The sequence below is a fragment of the Suricata suricatta genome, chromosome 9 (assembly GCF_006229205.1).
Source record: "Suricata suricatta isolate VVHF042 chromosome 9, meerkat_22Aug2017_6uvM2_HiC, whole genome shotgun sequence".
NCBI classification, from domain to species: domain Eukaryota; kingdom Metazoa; phylum Chordata; class Mammalia; order Carnivora; family Herpestidae; genus Suricata; species Suricata suricatta.
Genome location: NC_043708.1, coordinates 123,520,710 through 123,539,625, shown reverse-complemented (window position 1 = coordinate 123,539,625; position 18,916 = coordinate 123,520,710). Strand labels below are relative to the sequence as shown.

The 18,916-nt window shown below is 38.8% G+C and overlaps 1 long non-coding RNA gene across 2 annotated transcripts in view; it reads right to left on the bottom strand.

The window, feature by feature from the left end:
• Positions 1 to 1,237: 1,237 nt before the first annotated feature.
• LOC115301862 overlaps positions 1,238 to 18,916 on the bottom strand; it is a 36,629-nt gene continuing 18,950 nt past the window's right edge. For both annotated transcript variants that reach the window (XR_003913329.1, XR_003913330.1), the window contains 2 exons: positions 4,762 to 4,874; positions 1,238 to 1,644 (listed from right to left, as the gene is read on the bottom strand). This is a non-coding gene — a long non-coding RNA (uncharacterized LOC115301862). The remainder of the gene's footprint in view (positions 1,645 to 4,761; positions 4,875 to 18,916) is intronic.

The window sequence follows — 18,916 nt, the reverse complement described above, 5'->3', positions numbered from 1 at the left end:
AATATGGACGTTTCAGAGAGAATTTGAACAGAGATGGCTGGAACATCTTTTTCTGACAACTTCCAGAACCATGTTCGGGTGAAATGTCAATAAAGGAAGGGCTAGGAAAACCTGGAGCAGCAGTGACAGGCATCTTTGGAATCACCATGGATTCAAGGCTTCTGTCCCTGAAGCAGCACCCTGACTGTATACCCTTCTGCAGTCTGGCACTAGCCTACCTCCAACCTGATGGTAGAGATGTTCAACTCCCCGCAAGGTAACCCGAGGAAGTAAGTAACACCAGAAGTGCTGAAATGGCTCCACATTTTTCACTCGTCATTTGCTGAGGTTGATCTCGGAAATGGATGTACCGTCTTTATTCCCCACATAATTAACTTTCACACACACCAATAGGAAAGATCCCTGCCTGGCAGAGAGCATTAAAGATACTACTTTGGTGGGGTTTCTTTTAATTTTTTAATGGTTATTTTTGAGAGAGAGAAAGAGAGAGACAGAGTGCAAGTGGGAGAGGAACAGAGAAAGAGGAGACACAGAATCCAAAGCAGGCTCCAGGCTCTGAGCTGTCAGCAAAGAGCCCAACGTGGGGCTTAAACTCACAAACTGCGAGTTCATGACCTGAGCTGAAGTCAGACATTTATGACTGAGCCACCCAGGTACCCCGCTGCTACTTTGGCTTTGAAATGCATCAGCGAAGTACCTGCAAAGTAGGATTACATCAAGATTTCTGTTCCCTCTGATTAAAGCCACCAGCTCTGAGATATTTTTGTTTCTTTGGAGTTTTTTCTTAATATTTACTTTTGAAAGATAAAGTGCAAGCTGGGGGGGAGGGGCAGAGAGAGAGGGAGACACAGAACCCAAGGCAGGTTCCAGGCTCTGAGCTGTGAGCACAGAGCCTGACACGGGGCTCGAATCCATGAACAGTGAGATCATGACCTGAGCCGAAGTCAGACACTTAACCAACAGAGCCCCCCAAGCACCCCGCTCTGAGAAGTTTTATCAGCAGCAGAGAGGCTTGCCCCTCCTCGCCCCTACCTGCCCTGCTCTACTCTGTAGTGCTGTGTATCACTTTGTGCAGGCTGCTTTGCCTCTGTTTTCTCCTCTGTGAAATGGTCCTGTTGGAGTAGACCTTTTGGCTTCTGCAATACCATGATTTCCCCCTTTGGTTTTTAATTGAGAGTGGTATCTTGGTATCTCATACTTTAACCCACATGTCTCCTACTTTGTCTTCTCTGGTAAGTAATTAATAGTCTATAAATCAAGGCAAGAGAAACCAGGCTCAGAAAACAACTGCTTCCTAATTTGTTTTATTAACACAGATTTCCCACACATTAGGATTTCTTAGAGCAGAATTCATCTTTTTTGCACTTCTAAATTCTCATACGTATTTTTCTAAGAGTATGATATGGGGAGACAAACAGATTCATCACCACAGCAGATACGAGTGTCCATAGGTGATCCATAAGAGGAATGATCTCCCAATTGACTATTAAAAATGTTCCTGTAAAATGTCCTCTTTGTGATAACTTCTGTATAAACCTCATTCTGTAGGATATATTTGTACGTTTCTTCAGTATTTTTTTTAAAGCAACGTCAATGTGTCTGGCTCTGTACTGGCAGCAAACTGTTTCTGGCCTCATGGACACCCTGCAAATAAGCGAGATCGTAAAGTTATGCAGATGTCTGCACTCTACAGTGTGGAGACCACCTCGGGAGATATCAAGGTGTTGACACATGTCCTTGGAGGACCACTGATCAACAAAAGAACTGAACACTGACACAGGGGCAGGAGTAATAACGGGCTGGATGCTATGTCCCATGAAAGATGATTAAGACATGTAGACATTAAGAGAAGTCTTCTATGGCCTCTGCTTCTATGTACCTGGAAAATGATTATTGGACTTAAACCAGGTAACTCCAATGTACAGAGCTAGACTAATGGGAAGGAAAACAGATTTCAGTTCTTTCTGGGAATGTTTCTTCCTTTCCAGTAGAAATAAATAACCTCTGCTTGGAGCACTGCCTTGTACCGGAAAGAACTCTGTTATTAGGATATTCATACAGAGACTGGATCTACACCTACCGGTAAATTGTCCAAAGAAGAGCTGGATGAACTGAGAGGATGAAGAGTGATATCTGAGATCCCTTGGTATTTAAATTCTCCTTCTGTGCTTGGATTACTGTGTCTGATGGCCATTGAAGGAGCCTAGCTTTGCTTTAAATGAATAGGGATGAGCTTTACAGTTGAAGATGTATTAGTTTAATAGGATGTTGAATGTATCTTATATTATAGAAACCCTGTTGAGATAGCTCCCGAAAGAGGTCCAAGGCCCAGTTCCAATATGCTAAAAAAGTTGGGAGGTCAGGGATTATTTTGAAATCCGACACATTGTGGGAGATGGTTGAGCCAGGCAGGATCCAGGAGGAGGTTAAGATAATAGTGTGCTAGTTGCAAATGTTTGACAGTAGTCTGGGGAGCGAGGTCTGATTTGTGGAGCTGGCCCATTTCCTCTGTGCAAATATTCCACATTGGCTAATGAAAGCTACCAACGTGAGGTCACGGAATACAGAGTTCAGAAGAGACATTCATCTGGATTTTGTGAGGCTCTATGATCCTGCTCCAGGACATCACTGGGTTAAGACACCTGAAAACCTTGTGTTACTTTTGTAACAAATTAAATATGTATTCACAATACAAAGTATAGCAAAGTATAAGCAATGCAATACAAAAATGGCAATAGCTATTAACGGGGAATTCACAAAAGAAACCAAAACGGCCAATAAGCGTGAAAAAATATATTCCCTAAACCTGGTTGGCAGAATTAAGTATTGGACAGTACCAACTGTTCACAGGGATAAATGGGGGAATTAAGCTCTTACTGCTACTGGGAAGATAAATTAGTGAACCCACTTTGGGGAGCAACGTGGCAATATCCATAAGGTTAAAGATGCACCTACCCCACAACCCAGCAATTCTGCTCTTAAAGAGAGCATTTCTTGATGTATGCACCAGAAGACATATAGTAGAATGTTAACTGCAACATTGTTTTCAATAATAAAAATCAGAAACAATTCTGGTGGGAAGATGAATAATAGTGCATTATTCAAACAATAAGGTACTCTACAGAGGTTAAAATGAACGAAACAGATCAAAGTAAATCAACATAGATAAATTTAACAACCAATATTGTGCAAAAGAACAATTTGCAAAAGTTATATAACCACATATTACTGTTTATGTAAGTATTAACACAAAATGATAGCATATATTCATTAATAGAAATATACAGCTGTAGCGTAAGTATAAAATACGCATGGAAATAATAAACAGTAACTTCAGACATTATCTCTGGGAGTGACGAGAGAGGAATGGAATAGAGTAATTTTAACAGTATTAGTAATACTTTATTTCTTGAGAAGATGAAAGAGATTTGAAGCAAATGTGGTAAAATATTAGTATCTGTTCAACCTGGATAACGGGTACATGTATGTCTGTTAAATTATTTTCTGTACTTTTCTATATGCCTGAAATGTTTTATAATTTTATTTGTCTTTTTTAAAGTAAATCTTTCATTTTAGAACAGCTGTAGATTTTAGGTTAACGCAAAGTTAGTACAGAGGTTTACGGTGTGCCCTAAGCCCAGTTTCCCCTACTATTAACATATTTTTAAAAAAAAAATTTTAATGTTTATTTTTGAGAGAGAAACAGGGTGAGTGGGGAGGGGCAGACAGAGGGGGCAGACACAGAATCTGAAGCAGGCTCCAGGCTCTGAGCTGTCAGCACAGAGCACGATGCAAGGCTTGAACTCATGAGCCATGAGATCATGACTCAAGCCGAGGTCAGCTGCTTAACCAACTGCGCCGCTCAGGCACCCTTATTATTAACATCTTATATTATTAGGACACATTTGTCACAATTAATGAGCCAATATTGACACACTACTACTATTAACTAAAGTCCATATTTTATATAGCTTTCCTCAGTGACCCCCTAAGGTCTATTTCCTGTTCCAGGATCCCTTTGAGGATCCCACCTCACATTTAGCTATCATATCTCCTTGGACTTCTTTGACTGTGAGAGCTTCTTAGACTTCTCTTGTTTCTGATAACCTTAGGAGCTTTGAGGAGTTTTGCTCAGATATTTTGTAGAATGTCTGTCAACTGGAATTTGTCTGGTGTTTTCCTCATGATTAGACTAGACTAATGTGTTTTTTGGGAGGAAAACCATGGGGGTAAGGTGGCTTTCTCATCTCATTTTATGAAGGATACATATTGACTTCTCACTGTTGATGTTGACTATGACCACCTGGCTGAGGTGGCGTTATGAGATTTTTCCACAGCGGAGCTACTCTTTCCCCCTCTCTCTTTCCATTCTATCCTCTTTGAAAGAAAGTCTGTATGCTTAAGGGGCAGTGATATATGCTCCCCCTCCTTCGCAGTGAAATATTTCCATAAATTGTTGGGAGTTATTCTGCATAGAGGATTTGTCTATCCTCTCATGTATTTATTCAATTGTTGTTTCTATTGGTATAGACTCATGTAGATGTACTTCATATTTTGGGTTACAATTCAATACTATGTTATCTATTTTCTTTGTTCAGCTTGTTCCAGCTGTGGCTATTGGGAGCTCCATCCATTGCTTCCTGCATCCCTTTGACGTATCCCCATCATCGGATTTTGTTGGTCCTTGGGGGATTTTCTGCCCAGATCTTCCTTATCCTCTGGAGTATGAGATACTCCAAGCTGGTCTGCTGTATCACCTACCTCCGTCCTATCATCAGTCATTTCTCCAAGAGCTCTCATTCCTTCTGATGGAGAACCCGTGAGAAACCAAAATCTGGGCACTAGGTGTGCTTCTTGCTTCTAGATCCTCTTGCCTGGCAAAACAAGAAAACATGAGTGTATACTCATGTGTGTTTACACATACCTGGATCTAGACTAGAGTAAATATAAACTCGCGCTGAAGCCTCATACTCGGTCCCCAGCTCTAACCCACTGGCACACGGGTGACCTTCTCCCTTTGCTCTCAGCACAACAGTAAGAAACCTGACTCTCCCCGTCTGCCATCCATTTATTATTGCTCCACTTATAATTTTTAAAAAAGAAAATGGAAAGCCGTAGGGAAATGCTTCAACTTAGTACATTATCCAGACCAAAGGTGCAGACTAGTCACAAAACAGACATTTGCCAGGAGATGACATTTCATGTCATGATCCATTTACAGCCCAGACCTCCCTTGCTGCCTTCTACCCTTCCGGTAGGCACTTGTGGAAACACTGGCAAAACGTCCTTTCAGAGAAGTCCCTGAAGCCCATATGGGAAAGTTGAAGACCATTGAAGTGCACTTGGCAGGGCCCTTGAAGATTGGCCACAAAGGCAAGTCAAGGGACACAAGCTAAAGAGAAAATCCAGATGGGAAACATTCATTTTCAGCAGCAGTTCCTAAACTCTTTTGAATAATGGAACCCCACAAGACTCAGAAGAGGGCCATGGACCCTCAACCCGGGAAAGCGTTCACATAGATCAAGCAGCATGAAAAAATTGTCCCATGTTGGGTAAACCTCACCTCTGAGCCCATACTTGGACCTCAGGTTAAGAAAGTCTTGTGTGTACTTCATGAATGTCAAGTTTGCTTGCTTATCTGTCGATGGGGACGGGTAAACAGGTAGGCTTAGGGCAAAGACTACATTGTTTGAGGCCAGCTGTTTTCAGGATGGGCAAAGCTCCTGCCTTCCAGGTGCGGGTCCAGGATCTGTCACTAGTGCTGCTAGTTCATTTTCATAATGACCTCCCATTTATAGTGAGTAGCAAGTGATGCGAGTTTTCTATTTATGGACATAATAAAACATTTTTCTTTTAAAGTCAGTCTAAGTTTTTTTTTTAAATCCATTTAAAGAAACATATGAAGTGACATTTGGGACCATAGGGAACTGAGGTTCTGAAACTAGGTGCAAAGAGAGATGTCTTGAGTATAGTGAAAAGTTCACATGCTTTGGAGCCAGAAGGGTCTGGATCCAAACCCTCTCTCTCTTTGCCAATCGCCAGCTGTGCAATCTTGGGTAAGTGAAGCCTTTCCCATCTGTAGAATGGCAATAATAGATGTGGCATGTGAGGCAGTGTTTCCCAAAGTGTGCTTCCGGTACCACTCACATCAGAATCAGCTGCGGTGCTTGTAAAATGGCTGCCACCCCAGGCTGCCACCCCAAACGTTTTTATCTTATGGAATCCTAAGAGAAAAAGCCTAGAAATCCACATTGCAACAAGGGCTCCCAATGCTTTTTATGATGTTCTGTGGGCTTTGGAGCAGATACAATGAGCTAAACTAAGTAAAGCGCTTGGTACACAGGAGTAGGAAATACACTTGCTTTGGATGGCCCAGCATCTGAACATCATCTCTTTTAAAGGGGATCCCAAGGGCCCAGCTCAGGGTTGTCATGGATGGCTGTGTAGGTTGTGCACTGCACACAAGTCTAGTGATTACCACCTCGGAATTGTGCAGTGCATAAACTGTATGATCATACATGCCCTGCTTCTCAGAAGGAGCTCAGCTGATCTAAACCCTCTTGGTTCTTTCTCCTTTTTGCACTTGGTTCTCCCAGCCTTCCTTACAATTCTCAGCTACACAGCAGCCTTCCAGTGAATCCCTTCAGTGATCAGTGGGCCAGGAACTGGATTTTGCTCTTTGGGATCAACAAACTTTCCAGGATGAGTGACCAGTGGCTGCTTTGTTTCTTTCCACCAAGTGGAATCCCTGGGATTTGGGAAGTGCTATAGTGCCCCTCCCTGGTGGAGAAGTTAAGTAGGTAAAGATACGACCCATTCCCCCATTCTAGCTCTGCTCTGCTTCAAGCTGTTTTACAGATTGGATTTTGGCTCAATAGTTCATTTGGAAAGAATAATTCTACTACTTAAAAGAAAAAAAGTTTGAAAACCACTGCATGATATAGGATACCCCAGAGGAGGCTGTGTGGTGCAGAAGCAATGAGGCAGAGAGTGAGAGCAGAGGAGGCTGGGGCAGAGTTCTGGGGCCTGCAGGTCCCCCTCTGCAGGGCGGCCCTGGCCCTCATTTCAGAAGTTATGCTCGTAGGTGCTAAGTCCCATTACCTGAGTAGGTGAAATTTCTGAGGCCACTTTAAAGCTTCCCTCCCCTCCCTGAGAGAAAAGTGGATGGTGTCCACTTATGAAAAAGAAAAGGAAGTGCTGATGTACAGGATCACTGTGTCATCCAGAAGCCCCTTGACCTTGGGAGAGGGGAATAGGAGGATCTCCAAGGACCCCAGCCAAGAAAAAGGGACTAAAGTCATTACTAAGGGACCAGAGTGAGAAGCGTGCATGGTACTTTCCTTTGCCATGGGGTCCCTGGTCAATGGGAGTGAGGGTGAAGAAAGATAAACGGGGTTGGACGTTTCCCAAAAGAATCAGAGCTCCCCCCAAATCTTCACTTGAAACATAAAAATAGAGACGTTTCTTTGCTCTACCAAATTTGACATTTACAACAGAGGTATTAAATTTTCATTGCACATTTCCTCTTGGTTCACAACTAAGACAGTGGAAAAAATTCCTCCAACAAAAGATGATAGGTTGAATATTCTTACAAATATCATCCCATTCACCTGCTTATCATGTATCAGCTGCCCCTGGGCTGCTGCTTGCTTCTTGCCTTTGAACGGGCCACAGACACAGAGGGGTGTGTTCATCTGACTGTTATTGTTGTGCACCAGACTCTTCTCTTGTTTTACTGATTTATTTCCTTTTAGCCCCATACCCCAAGGCTAAGGAGAAGGATGGGGAACCCCATCATAAATGTAGACAGGTAGTTTTAAATTTCGTATACAATGTAAAAGCCAGGTTATAGAGGAAAACACTCAACATAAGGGTACAGCAGTGTTTAGGAGGAGGTCATCTGATTTTCTCTCTCTCTGGAAAAATCTGCCTCTATTCAAACATGCGATTTTGCATCTTTTAGAGATCAGGGACCCCAGCAGCCCTCGAGTCATTCACTGAAGCCCAAGATTATTACCCCTGTGTGATAAGAAAATTGTAAGAATTTGAAAATTTTTAAATATTTTTAAAATTTATTTTTGAGAGACAGAGAGAGACAGTGTGAGCAGGGGAGAATCAGAAAGAGAGGGAGATACAGAATCTGAAGCAACCTCCAGGCTCTAAGCTGTCAGCACAGAGCCCGACGCAGGGCTCAAACCCATGAACCGTGAGATCATGACCTGAGCCAAAGCTGGATGCTTAACTGACTGAGTCACCAGGTGCCCCAAAATTGTAACAATTTGAAATGCAGATTATTTCTAATGGACTGTACCTTTCATTATTTTCAAGATTATAAAAATAAGTTGTGTTGGAATAACAAATTGTGACAAAATAGAAATGCTACATTAATGAATAGATAATGATTATTTCTATTTAGTGCAACATAGATATTGCTTAGATATAAATAGATTCTTCTAGGAGAGGAGGAAAAGAACTTACCTTTATTATAGAGTGCTTACTTTTGGCCAGGCATTGTATCTGATGCACTATTTCCCTTTCCTTTAACCCACAGAGGTGATTTTTGCTACCATGGCTATTTTAACAGATGTGGAAACTGAGGTATAAGGAGAAGACAAAGGTGTTCCCAGAGTGGTACAGCTTGTGATGTAAGGTGTTAAAACTTCTGCTTTAAACACAGACATGGAGAACATTTTAAAAAATGCACTATTTACAAATATGAATTTATTCAGCAGAATGGAGTTAGTGTTCTCCGATGGGGGGACTCAAATTCTGCCTTATCAAAATAACATTTAAATTCCGTGGAATTAGGATTTCCTGTGCCACATATGATTATACCATTGGACTCCTTAGTCTCATTTTCTTGGGTTTTCACTTAGAAAGTTTTTTAAAAAGGTCGTAGTTTATCTACTGCGTGTCATACCTTAAGGAGAAAATGCTCACTCATTCACTCCACGAAACCTTGCCTCTCTTAGGAAGGAGCAACCCTGCTTCCCAGATGTGGGATTAGCCCTTTCTTCTCCATACTCTCCCACCCAACTCCACCCTACCCCTCCTCCTTCCCATCCGCCGCCTTCCTTTTTTCCCATCTGCACCATGGCAAATGATTTGTAGGCAGTTTGTGTCCATTTCTTTATCGATGTTACTTAGAGGCATGTGCACCCATAGGAAGCCTTCAGTACTCAGTTAAACTGAGTTAAATTCCTACCTTTTTAATTGGAAACATTTTTAATGCAGAAAAATAAGAAGAAACGTTTTAAAGAGACATATGATCCATGTGCCAGGATTTGCAGCAAATAATATGGTCTCATTTTTTTTAGATGTTCGTTTGCTTTAAAGAAATAAAATTTTCAGATGGTTTTACTCTGGTTTCATTCTCCTGCCCACTGAAGAGAAAACTGTGATTATTATTTTGGAGTGTATCTTCCTGATCTATATTTTTATACTTTTACTACACATTATCTGTGGTATTATTTTACATGATTTAAACTTTTTATGTATTCTGTACCTTGCTGTTTAAACTTAGTATGTGTTTTCAAGATCTACTCATGTTGATGTTATCGATTTAGTTTATTTCTTAGTTATTACACAAGATCCTATAATTTGCATATATCATGTTTTACTTATCCATTCCCAAGTGAGAGGCATTTAGAGGCTTCCTGTCCAACCCTTCACCATAACAATGCTGTAATGAACATCCGTTTTACAACTTGGGTTACTTTTTGTACAAATGACCTAATACACCGTTGGTAAATAAGGGAAGGATGTTGATAGAACATGGAAGTCATGTTGACTCATAGCTGGTTTTTCCCAACATGTAACGGTCTTGAAGTGATTAAAAGAGAATGAATGAATGAATACAGACCTGAGCTGGAAATCTACAAAGTACTTTCTTTCTTTTTTTTTTTAATTAAAAAAAATTTTTTTGCAAATTTTTTTTTAATTTTTTTTAATGTTTTATTTATTTTTGATACAGAGAGAGACAGAGCATGAGAGGCGGAGGGGCAGAGAGAGAAGGAGATACAGAACCAGAAAGCAGGCTGTCAGCACAGAGCCTGACGCGGGGCTCGAACGCACGAACGTGAGATCTGACCTGAGCCGAAGTCGGAGGCTTAACTGACTGAGCCACCCAGGCGCCCCTGCAATTTATTTTTGAGATACAGAGAGAGACAGCCTGAGCAGGGGAGGGTCAGAGAGAGAGGGAGATACAGAATCTGAAGCAGGCTCCAGGCTCTGAGCTAGCTGTCAGCACAGAGCCTGATGCGGGGCTCAAACCCAAAAACCATGAGATCATGACCTGAGCCGAAGCCAGACGCTTAACCGACTGAGCCACCCAGGCACCCCTATAGAGTACTTTCTTCAGAGAAAACAGTAACAAGTTTAATGGCTTCAAAGGCCACTATGCTTTCCACTGATAAATTATCAGGTGATGTTTGAGAGTGCAGATGAAGAAAATAGAGAACTTGGAACATTTCCCCCTGTAGTAAAACAATGAAATGATGGAATAAAACGACCCTCAAGGGCCACATTTTTAATTTTATAAACATTTTAATGAAAATCCACATCTACCTGTCCAGGAAGGAGCCCCAAAGAATAGGCATCTGGGGTTTTAGAGGCAAATGCCAGCAGTGGATTAACTGTTCTGTGTTTTTGTCATGATTTTAAAAACATTTTTGTTTTTGTTACTTCTAGGGAGACTAAATTCCACAGGTTTTGAGTGATCTTCCCCAACCCTGTTTTCCCCATAAGATTTGCTATTTTTAGTGAAGGGATTTGCATTTATTTCCTTAAGTGCATGTGTAAGTTTCTTTAGAGTATAAACCTAGCAGTTTGTGCTGGGTCACAGGGGATGTACATTTTCAAACTATTCTAGATTTTTCCAAATGACTCTCCAAAGCGGCTTCTCCAGTTTACACTCCCATAAGGAGAGTCCTTATTTCCCTGCTTCTGTGCTATTACCTAATGCTGTTAGACTTTATTTTTTTACCAATGCCATTGGTATAAAATGCGTTTTCATGGTTGTTTTAATTTGCATTCCCCTGGTTGCTGATGAAGTGGAGCATATTACTATTTGCTTATCAGACATTTTCTGGTTTCCTCTTCTGGGTATTACCAGTTCAACATTTTGTCAATTTTGAAGCTGAATTGTTTGTCTTTTTCTTATTGATTTACAGGAATTCTTTATGCATTCTTGACATAAATCCTTTGCCTATTAAATTTCTATTTTTATGTTCCCCTCCTAATGTCCCTATTCTCCACATAAGTCTATTTTTTATATGCCTGATCCACTATAAAATACACTGTATTGGATTTTTTTTCCTGAAATATATCCTAGGTACCTGTGGTTTTAGATTACACAATTAGGTTGTACATCCATAAATGTTTGAAACTCAAATGTTTATAAAGATGCTTGTTTTCCTATTTATACTTTATCCATTCTTCTTTTTCTAGAACCTTCTCTTTGTATGAAAGAGTTTTCAAAGCAGATCAAAAGAGATATCCCCTGTCCTGAAAAGTGTTGGCAAGATTTTTTCTTTTGCCAGGTTAATAAGAAAAGATTTTTGTGGAAAAAATTCAGGAAGGTTAAACTTCATATTTGAATTGGATCCTTTGTAGATGCCTTAAGCCCATGAGAAAACAATATGCTTTATTAAATTCCATGATTCTCTTCTTTAAAATATTCAACTCATAAAGCAATCATTCATACTTTCCTGACAAGTTACCTAAGAAAAAATTTCTTTAAACTAAACAGAATTGAATTTCAGACTAAATTTTAAAAGTGACATTCTGATTTAAAAAAAAAATGATACCTAACTCCTTAAAGAAAACACATGGAGTTTGCCTGGAACTGAAAATTTAGTGTGTGGAAATGTGAGGGAAAGATCTAAGTGTTGGCAAAAGATTGCAATAAAGTAAATGATGTGGTTTTCTCAGGGGTGATTTTGCAACTTGAAACATTCCAAAAAGAGTTACTGATCACAAAGCTTCTTTTAGCTTCTAGCCTCGAAATACTTGGCATACATGGAGCTCTTACGGATATTTGGATAAATTAAATTTATATTGACATTTTCTAAAAATTGGCATAGGACTCTAGCTGGTGGGGGCACATGTCAAACATGGAACATTGTGAGGCATTCAATTTTATAACAGATAGATATCAACATTAAGCTGTCCCTCCTTACTCTATATGCTTAACAGCGGAATCACATTGAGATTTTAAATATGTCATTATTTTCTAACCAAAAAAAGCATTAGATTCCTCAAAAATTAATCAGAGGATTACCATATGAACTAGCAACTTCCTATCTGGGTAGGCACTCCAAAGAATCGAAAACTGGGACCTTAAATTGATATTTGTACACCAGTGTTCATAGAAGCACTATTCTCAATAGCCAAAAGGTGAAACAATACAAGAGTCCATCAACAGATGAATCGATTAATAAAATGTGCTATACATATACAATAAATTAATATTTAGCCTTTAAAGGGAGTTCTGATACATGCTTCAAAATGTATGACCCTTGAAAACACTGTGTAACATAAAATAAATCAGACACAAAGGGGAAAACATTGCAATGATTCCCCTTTTACAAGATACCTAGAGTAGACAAATTTATAGAGACAGAAAACAAATTACAGGTAACCAGGGGTTGGGAAGAGAGAGGAATGGCGAGTTATTGCTTCATGGGTACAGAGTTTCTGTTTGGGGGAAATGAAAAACTTTTAAGAATAATGCTAATAATTGCACATCATTGTGGATGTAGTTAATGTCACTGAATTTTTTACTTAAAATGGTTATACAGGGGCGCCTGAGTGGCTCAGTCAGTTGAGCGTGCGGCTTCAGCTCAGGTCACGATCTCATGGTTCGTTGGTTCGAGCCCTGCATCGGGCTCTGTGCTGACAGCTAGCTCAGAGGCTGGAGCCTGCTTCAGATTCTGTATCTCCCTCTCTCTCTGACCCTCCCCTGCTTGCACTGTTTCTCTCTGTCTTTCAAAAATAAATTTTAAAAAAACATTAAAAATTTTTTTAAATGGTTATACACTTAAAATGGCTAAAATGGCACAAAATGTATGCTCTGCATATTTTGCTGTAATGAAAAAGTTTAAAAAAGAAGTTTCTTCAAGCCCTACAGCCAGCAAAGCAACAAATACTTAATATCAAAAGCTTGGAAAACCTATCAAGTAAAATAAACTTAAAGCCACCTGTTACCTTGCCATGCAGTGATAATATGTAACTAATGAATCGTGCATTCTCTTTTCTCTGGCCATCAGTACATAGGGTGTGCAGTTACACACCCAGCATCATTCTGTAGAGTAGTCTGCTTTTCTTACTGCATGTTGTTAACAATCAATAGAATCCAGTCTCACCTGTGAGTCTCAACCAATTTAAACCAATCAAGAATTGGTGCATATGTAAACTGTTTTCAGTATTTTCACGGTTTTTTATTAAAATATTTAAAAATGTTTATTCATTTTTGAAAGAGAGAGAGAGAGAGAAAGACAGAGCATGAGTGGGTGAGTGGCAGAGAGAGGGAGGGGTAGAGAAAGTGGGAGACACAATTAGAAGCAAGCCCCAGGCTCTACGCTGCTAGCCGTCCAACTCACCAATCACGAGATCATGACCTGAACCAAAGTCGAAGGCTTAACGGACTGAGCCACCCAGGCGCCCCTCAATATTTTCACAATATTAAACAGCTTTGTCATGGACATCCTTGTATATACCTTTTGTGAACATTTGGTTATTTTTAAAAATATTTTTAATGTTTATTTTTGAGAGAGAGTGTGAGAGAGCGAGAGCAAGAGAGAGCACAAACATGCACGAGCAAGGGAGGGGTGAAGAGAGAGGGAGACAGAGGATCCCAAGCAGGCTCCGCATTGACAACAGAGAGTCTGATGTGGAGCTTGAACCCATGAGTCAGGAGATCATAACCTGAGCAGAAGTCAGATGCTTAACGGACTGAGCCACCCAGATACCTCCTGAATATTTCTTAGGATAAATTTCTCAAAGCAAAATGACTGAGTCAGAGACTATGAACTTAAAAAAAACTGTTGTTATGTACTTGGACCCTTAATTTGCCTTGCAGGAAGTTTTGTGATTTACAATTGCAGCACCCAAGTATGAGAAGATTTTATTGCATCCTCACCAGCACTGCGTGTTACATTTTATAAAAGTCTCTTGGAAATGAAAAAGAATAAATTCCGTAGAGGTGTAATCATATGGCACTAATAGTAGTACAGGTATAGAAAAGAAAGAAAAGTAACTTACTGATTGAACAAGGGATGGAAGAAATCAATAGAGATCCAGCACACAAGACTGAGTGGCCGTTCTCTGCCACTGTGACCTGGAGGGAGACACGTTTAGGGCTGTTTTTGCGTGGACACTTACATCTGCAGGCTTGCCCACCATCCAGAGCCCTCCAGCCATTCCTCGTTGCTCAATGTCCAGCTACTGTATCTTTGCTGCTGCCATTTCCTTTCCCGTGAAATACTTTTCTTACCAACTTCTTTGAGTACAGACTCACCCGTTCTTTGAGATCCATCTCTAACAAACCCCCAAGGGCCAAAGGTGAAACAGCCCCCAGATTGACGAATGGGGGAGGAAAATCCATAGGTGCAAATGCAACCCTCAAATACCATCTGAAACAAATTGAGGGAGAGGTGGGGGCGGGGATGGAGGCAAGCTGGGAGCCAAGGGGGAGAGGGCGCCCACTGATATGATTTGCCTTCTCTCTTGAGAGTGGGGGCTGAGAGGCAGGGCAGGATGGGCAGATGACCCCACTGCCTGGAACATGGTAACTTTTACACTAAGTACTCAATTCTTAAACAGCACTCAGATTTTACAATATAGGAACTATTGTCTTCAGCTGTGATAAAGTAGTAACTTGAAATTGTGTAACACCTTAGCCTTAACATGTTACCTAGTTTTGAAAAAAATGGTTTTGAGGAGCGCCTGAGTGGCTCAGTCAGTTAAGCATCTGACTTTGGCGCAGGTCGTGATCTCGCCATTCATGAGTTCAAGCCCTGTGTGGGACTCTGTGCTGACAGCTTAGAACCTGGAGCCTGCTTCCGCTTCTGTGTCTCCCTCCCTTCCCCAGTCCCATTAGCGCTCTGTCTCTGTCTCTCTCAAAAATGAATAAACATTAAAATTGTTTTTTAAATAATTGGTTTCGAGTCTCAGAACTAATGGGTGACATTGGTAGTACCCTCACTGTCATCATTATCACCGGGTTTTTTATGCGCTGATTCCCAGGTTCAGGAAAACTGGACAAACTAGCAATTTATTGCCAAGACTTCTGGCCTCACGTTCTGAGCATTCTCCAAGACACCCCAAGCTGCCCTTTCAAAATTATGGCCTCCTCTGTCATTCTGTGACTTTCCTGATGTTAAAATGCCATGTCCAGCTGCAAAGTTTAGAAAGACCTAACTACAAAGAAGGCTTACATTCAAATGACCCTTTTGAAAGTAATACAAGAAAGGGCTTTGTTTTCTCTTTCTGAAAGTAAGGGGTTAAAAAGCACACAGATGCTGTATGGCAATGTTGTAGGTGTTCTAAGGGTGACAAGTGTGAATGCCGTCTTAATAACAAATGGCTTAGGAGATAGTTTAATAGCAGAGTTTAGGATAAATTTTCTGAAAGAGTACATATACTTCATATATATTCTTTATTTTATTATTTTATTTTATTTTATTATTTTACTGCTTTCTAGCCTATCATCCTAATTCATTCCATTGCTTTCTAATTATCTTAGTATTTTTGTTTGGTTTGATTATTTTCGTCAATTGTGGTTTACACAAGAACAGCCCTGGGCTGGCTGGGTCATACAGAAATGAAATTCACGAGGCCTTTGTCCTCAAAACTTCCTTTGAGCAGGCAAGAAATAAAGGCCAAAAGACCCCTACCCTCTCCCACGTGATCCTGAAACAAAACACACACACACACACACACACACACACACACACACGCCATCAGTAAAAGCATGGTGCTATTTTTGATGGAAATACTTTAATTTGTTTCACTTTTTAAACAAAGTATCATAAAGATATCTAACTAAATATCATATTAATTGATACCAGAAACAACCATAGAGATACTGGCACATTGTAAACACCAATAAGTCAAAAGAGATTTGGTTTCAGATTGCTCAAATAACCCACAATTTTTCTTTGAGCGTTTCTACTCAAGGAAAAAATCCTCAGGAAATGAATAAGAGAAGTGGCAGAAATCCCAGATCTGAAATCATTTTCTTTTGCTCTGTGTCGCCCCCCGCCCAAACGGGGTGAATGCACTTATGAGTTCAGTAGGTGGTCTTGCTAAGGTGTGATTTGAGAAATGCATACCCAAAGGCACATGATTCCCACACGAGTCAGAGTTTAAGGATACATCTTTACCTTTTCTAGTTTCCCACCTAGCTTTTACCTTTCTTTATTAATGAAAAACCTTAAAAACAATATTCACATTTGTTGGTTAAATCATTCAACTCTTTATATTACCTTAAGCCTTTCTCTGGGTTTTATCTGCACATTAATGGATTTCACACCTTTATCCATCATTTTATACATTTTTAGGTACTTTTATTTTCTGCTTTTTTCACTTTTATTTGTCTCGTACACATTTTTCACTGTATCTGTAATCACCATTAATTTTTTTTTCCTGGAAAGGAGTAACTCTCAAACATTCTTTAGTAGAATAATTCTTATATCGAAGAAAATCTTGTATGCTTTGGGGGGATACGCCCCTAGCCTTGGACTGACGAACCCCTGTGATAATTCATTGCTGTATTCACAATTTACTTTCCCATTAAATGAATTGCTTTCAGTGTTTGACAGTTGAAACAACGCTATGGTAAGAATCTTTTTGTATATATAATTTCTTTAAAAATTCACTTGATTGGAAAAAAATCTGGGAGGCACATTTTCCTGAGTGAAAACATTCTTTTGTTTGTTTGTAAGATGTGTGTCCACAGATTACTTTCTGGAAGAAACTGATTTTGATTGCCATTGATGAATGAGTCCTCTGTCTCCCCAAAACACAGCTAGCACTGAGTTTTGCTATTTGCTTTACTTTCATTTAATTTAGTCGGTGTGCAATGATGACACACTGATTCAATGTGAATTTCTTTAAATTTTAGGATAGTTGGTTGGTTTATCAGGTGTTTTATTTTGTTCACACTATCCCTTTTCTTTTAACATCTGTCTCGAGCACTGGCATTTGATTCCATTCTAATGAATTTATATAAATCCTACAGCTATTTTAGATAATAAGCATTTGTGTATCATTTCATTCAAATATTTTTCATCATCTTATATTATTTCTAGAAATTGAATTTTATGAATCTACTTTTTCTGTTGTTTGAATAACCAAAATTATGTCCATACATAGTTCTATCATGTTTTCTATTTTTCCATGATAATAGGAAATACTTCTTGTTTACCATTGAATGCACCCACTATTTATTATGGTGGTAGATTTGAGGTCTGGATCTAACTTAATTTTTTTCTTCATTTTGATTTCCAATTATCCCCAAAGCATTCGTTAAATAATTATTACTTCTCCATTTGCTTTGTTAATATTTGTCATTTACCAAGTTCTTACATATGAAAGCCTACCCCTACATTCTCTCTTGTATTTAGATGTATATCTGTTTTTAAACCAAAACCATAATGATGTTCATTTTCTCATTTACACTCTTCTGTGTTTTCTACATTTTTAATAAGCATATATTTTATTTTATTTGCATTTGCTATTTTATGGTGATGAAGCATCTTTAACAATTGTATTTACCGTTCATACATATTTATTGTTGAGCCATAACATTGGAATAAGTTTTATCAGATTTATATAGATATTTTTATAGGTTTAATTGAAAGCAAATCAGATACAACAATTAACAGGTGGGAAAATGCATTATTTTTTAATATTCAATCTCATCATATAGTACAGTTTCTTCCTTTACATCTTTTAAACTTTACCATTTTCTAGTTTTCTTTGTACATCCTGAGTTAGGATAATTCTGGAATACTACGTATTTTTGTTAGTATTATGAGTGGGACCACCTCAGAGTGGTAGGTCCTTGCTGGTTTTTACTAGAAATGCTGTGAAGTTGTGTGGATTTAGCCTTTATCTGTATATTTTCATGAACTTTCATTTTATTTCTAATACTTTTAGTTGGAATCCTTAATTTCCTCAGGTTCAATTTAAAGCATTAATATTTTTTAAATTTTTATAATACTGATTCTTTAGTGAATTTTTAAAGCATTGTCAGGACAACTAGAATCTCCAGAGGTATGCTAAACAATTTTAACAAAAATCATCTTTGTTTTTCCTTGTTTTTCAGTGAAATGCTTCAAAAGTTCCTCTATTACAGACTGGCAGGTTTTTATCATGTTAAAGAAGTATTTCCTATTTTTGGTTTTAAATTTTTACCAGAAAAGAGCATTGAATTTTATCAAATATTTTAATCTTTTATTAAGGCCATATACATTTTGTTCTGAAGTTATTTACATTGTGTATTTTATTCATAGTTTCATTGTATTAATCTGGACATATTACTGTAATAAAGTGTGCCTGTTCATGGTAAAACTATCTTAGAAATAGTGTCATAATCTATTTACAGATTTTTTTCTCACATTTATAAGAGATTTGTCCAGAAAGAGATTTCCTTTGTAATGTAACTAAGAAAAAGAACAGAATCATTTTTTGTCTGCTAGAATAAGCTAATAAAAATTTAAAATTTTTTTTTATGTTATAAATAGTTTTCTTTCAAATTTTGGAAAATTTTTTATTTAACTCATTATGTCTTTGTAGCAAGAAAAGCAGTTTCTTGGCTAACTTCTATTTCTTCTTAAGATATTGGTGTATTTACATTTTCAGCCTCTTACTGTAACATTTTAAATTCTGTAACTTTGGTAAAATCATCCAT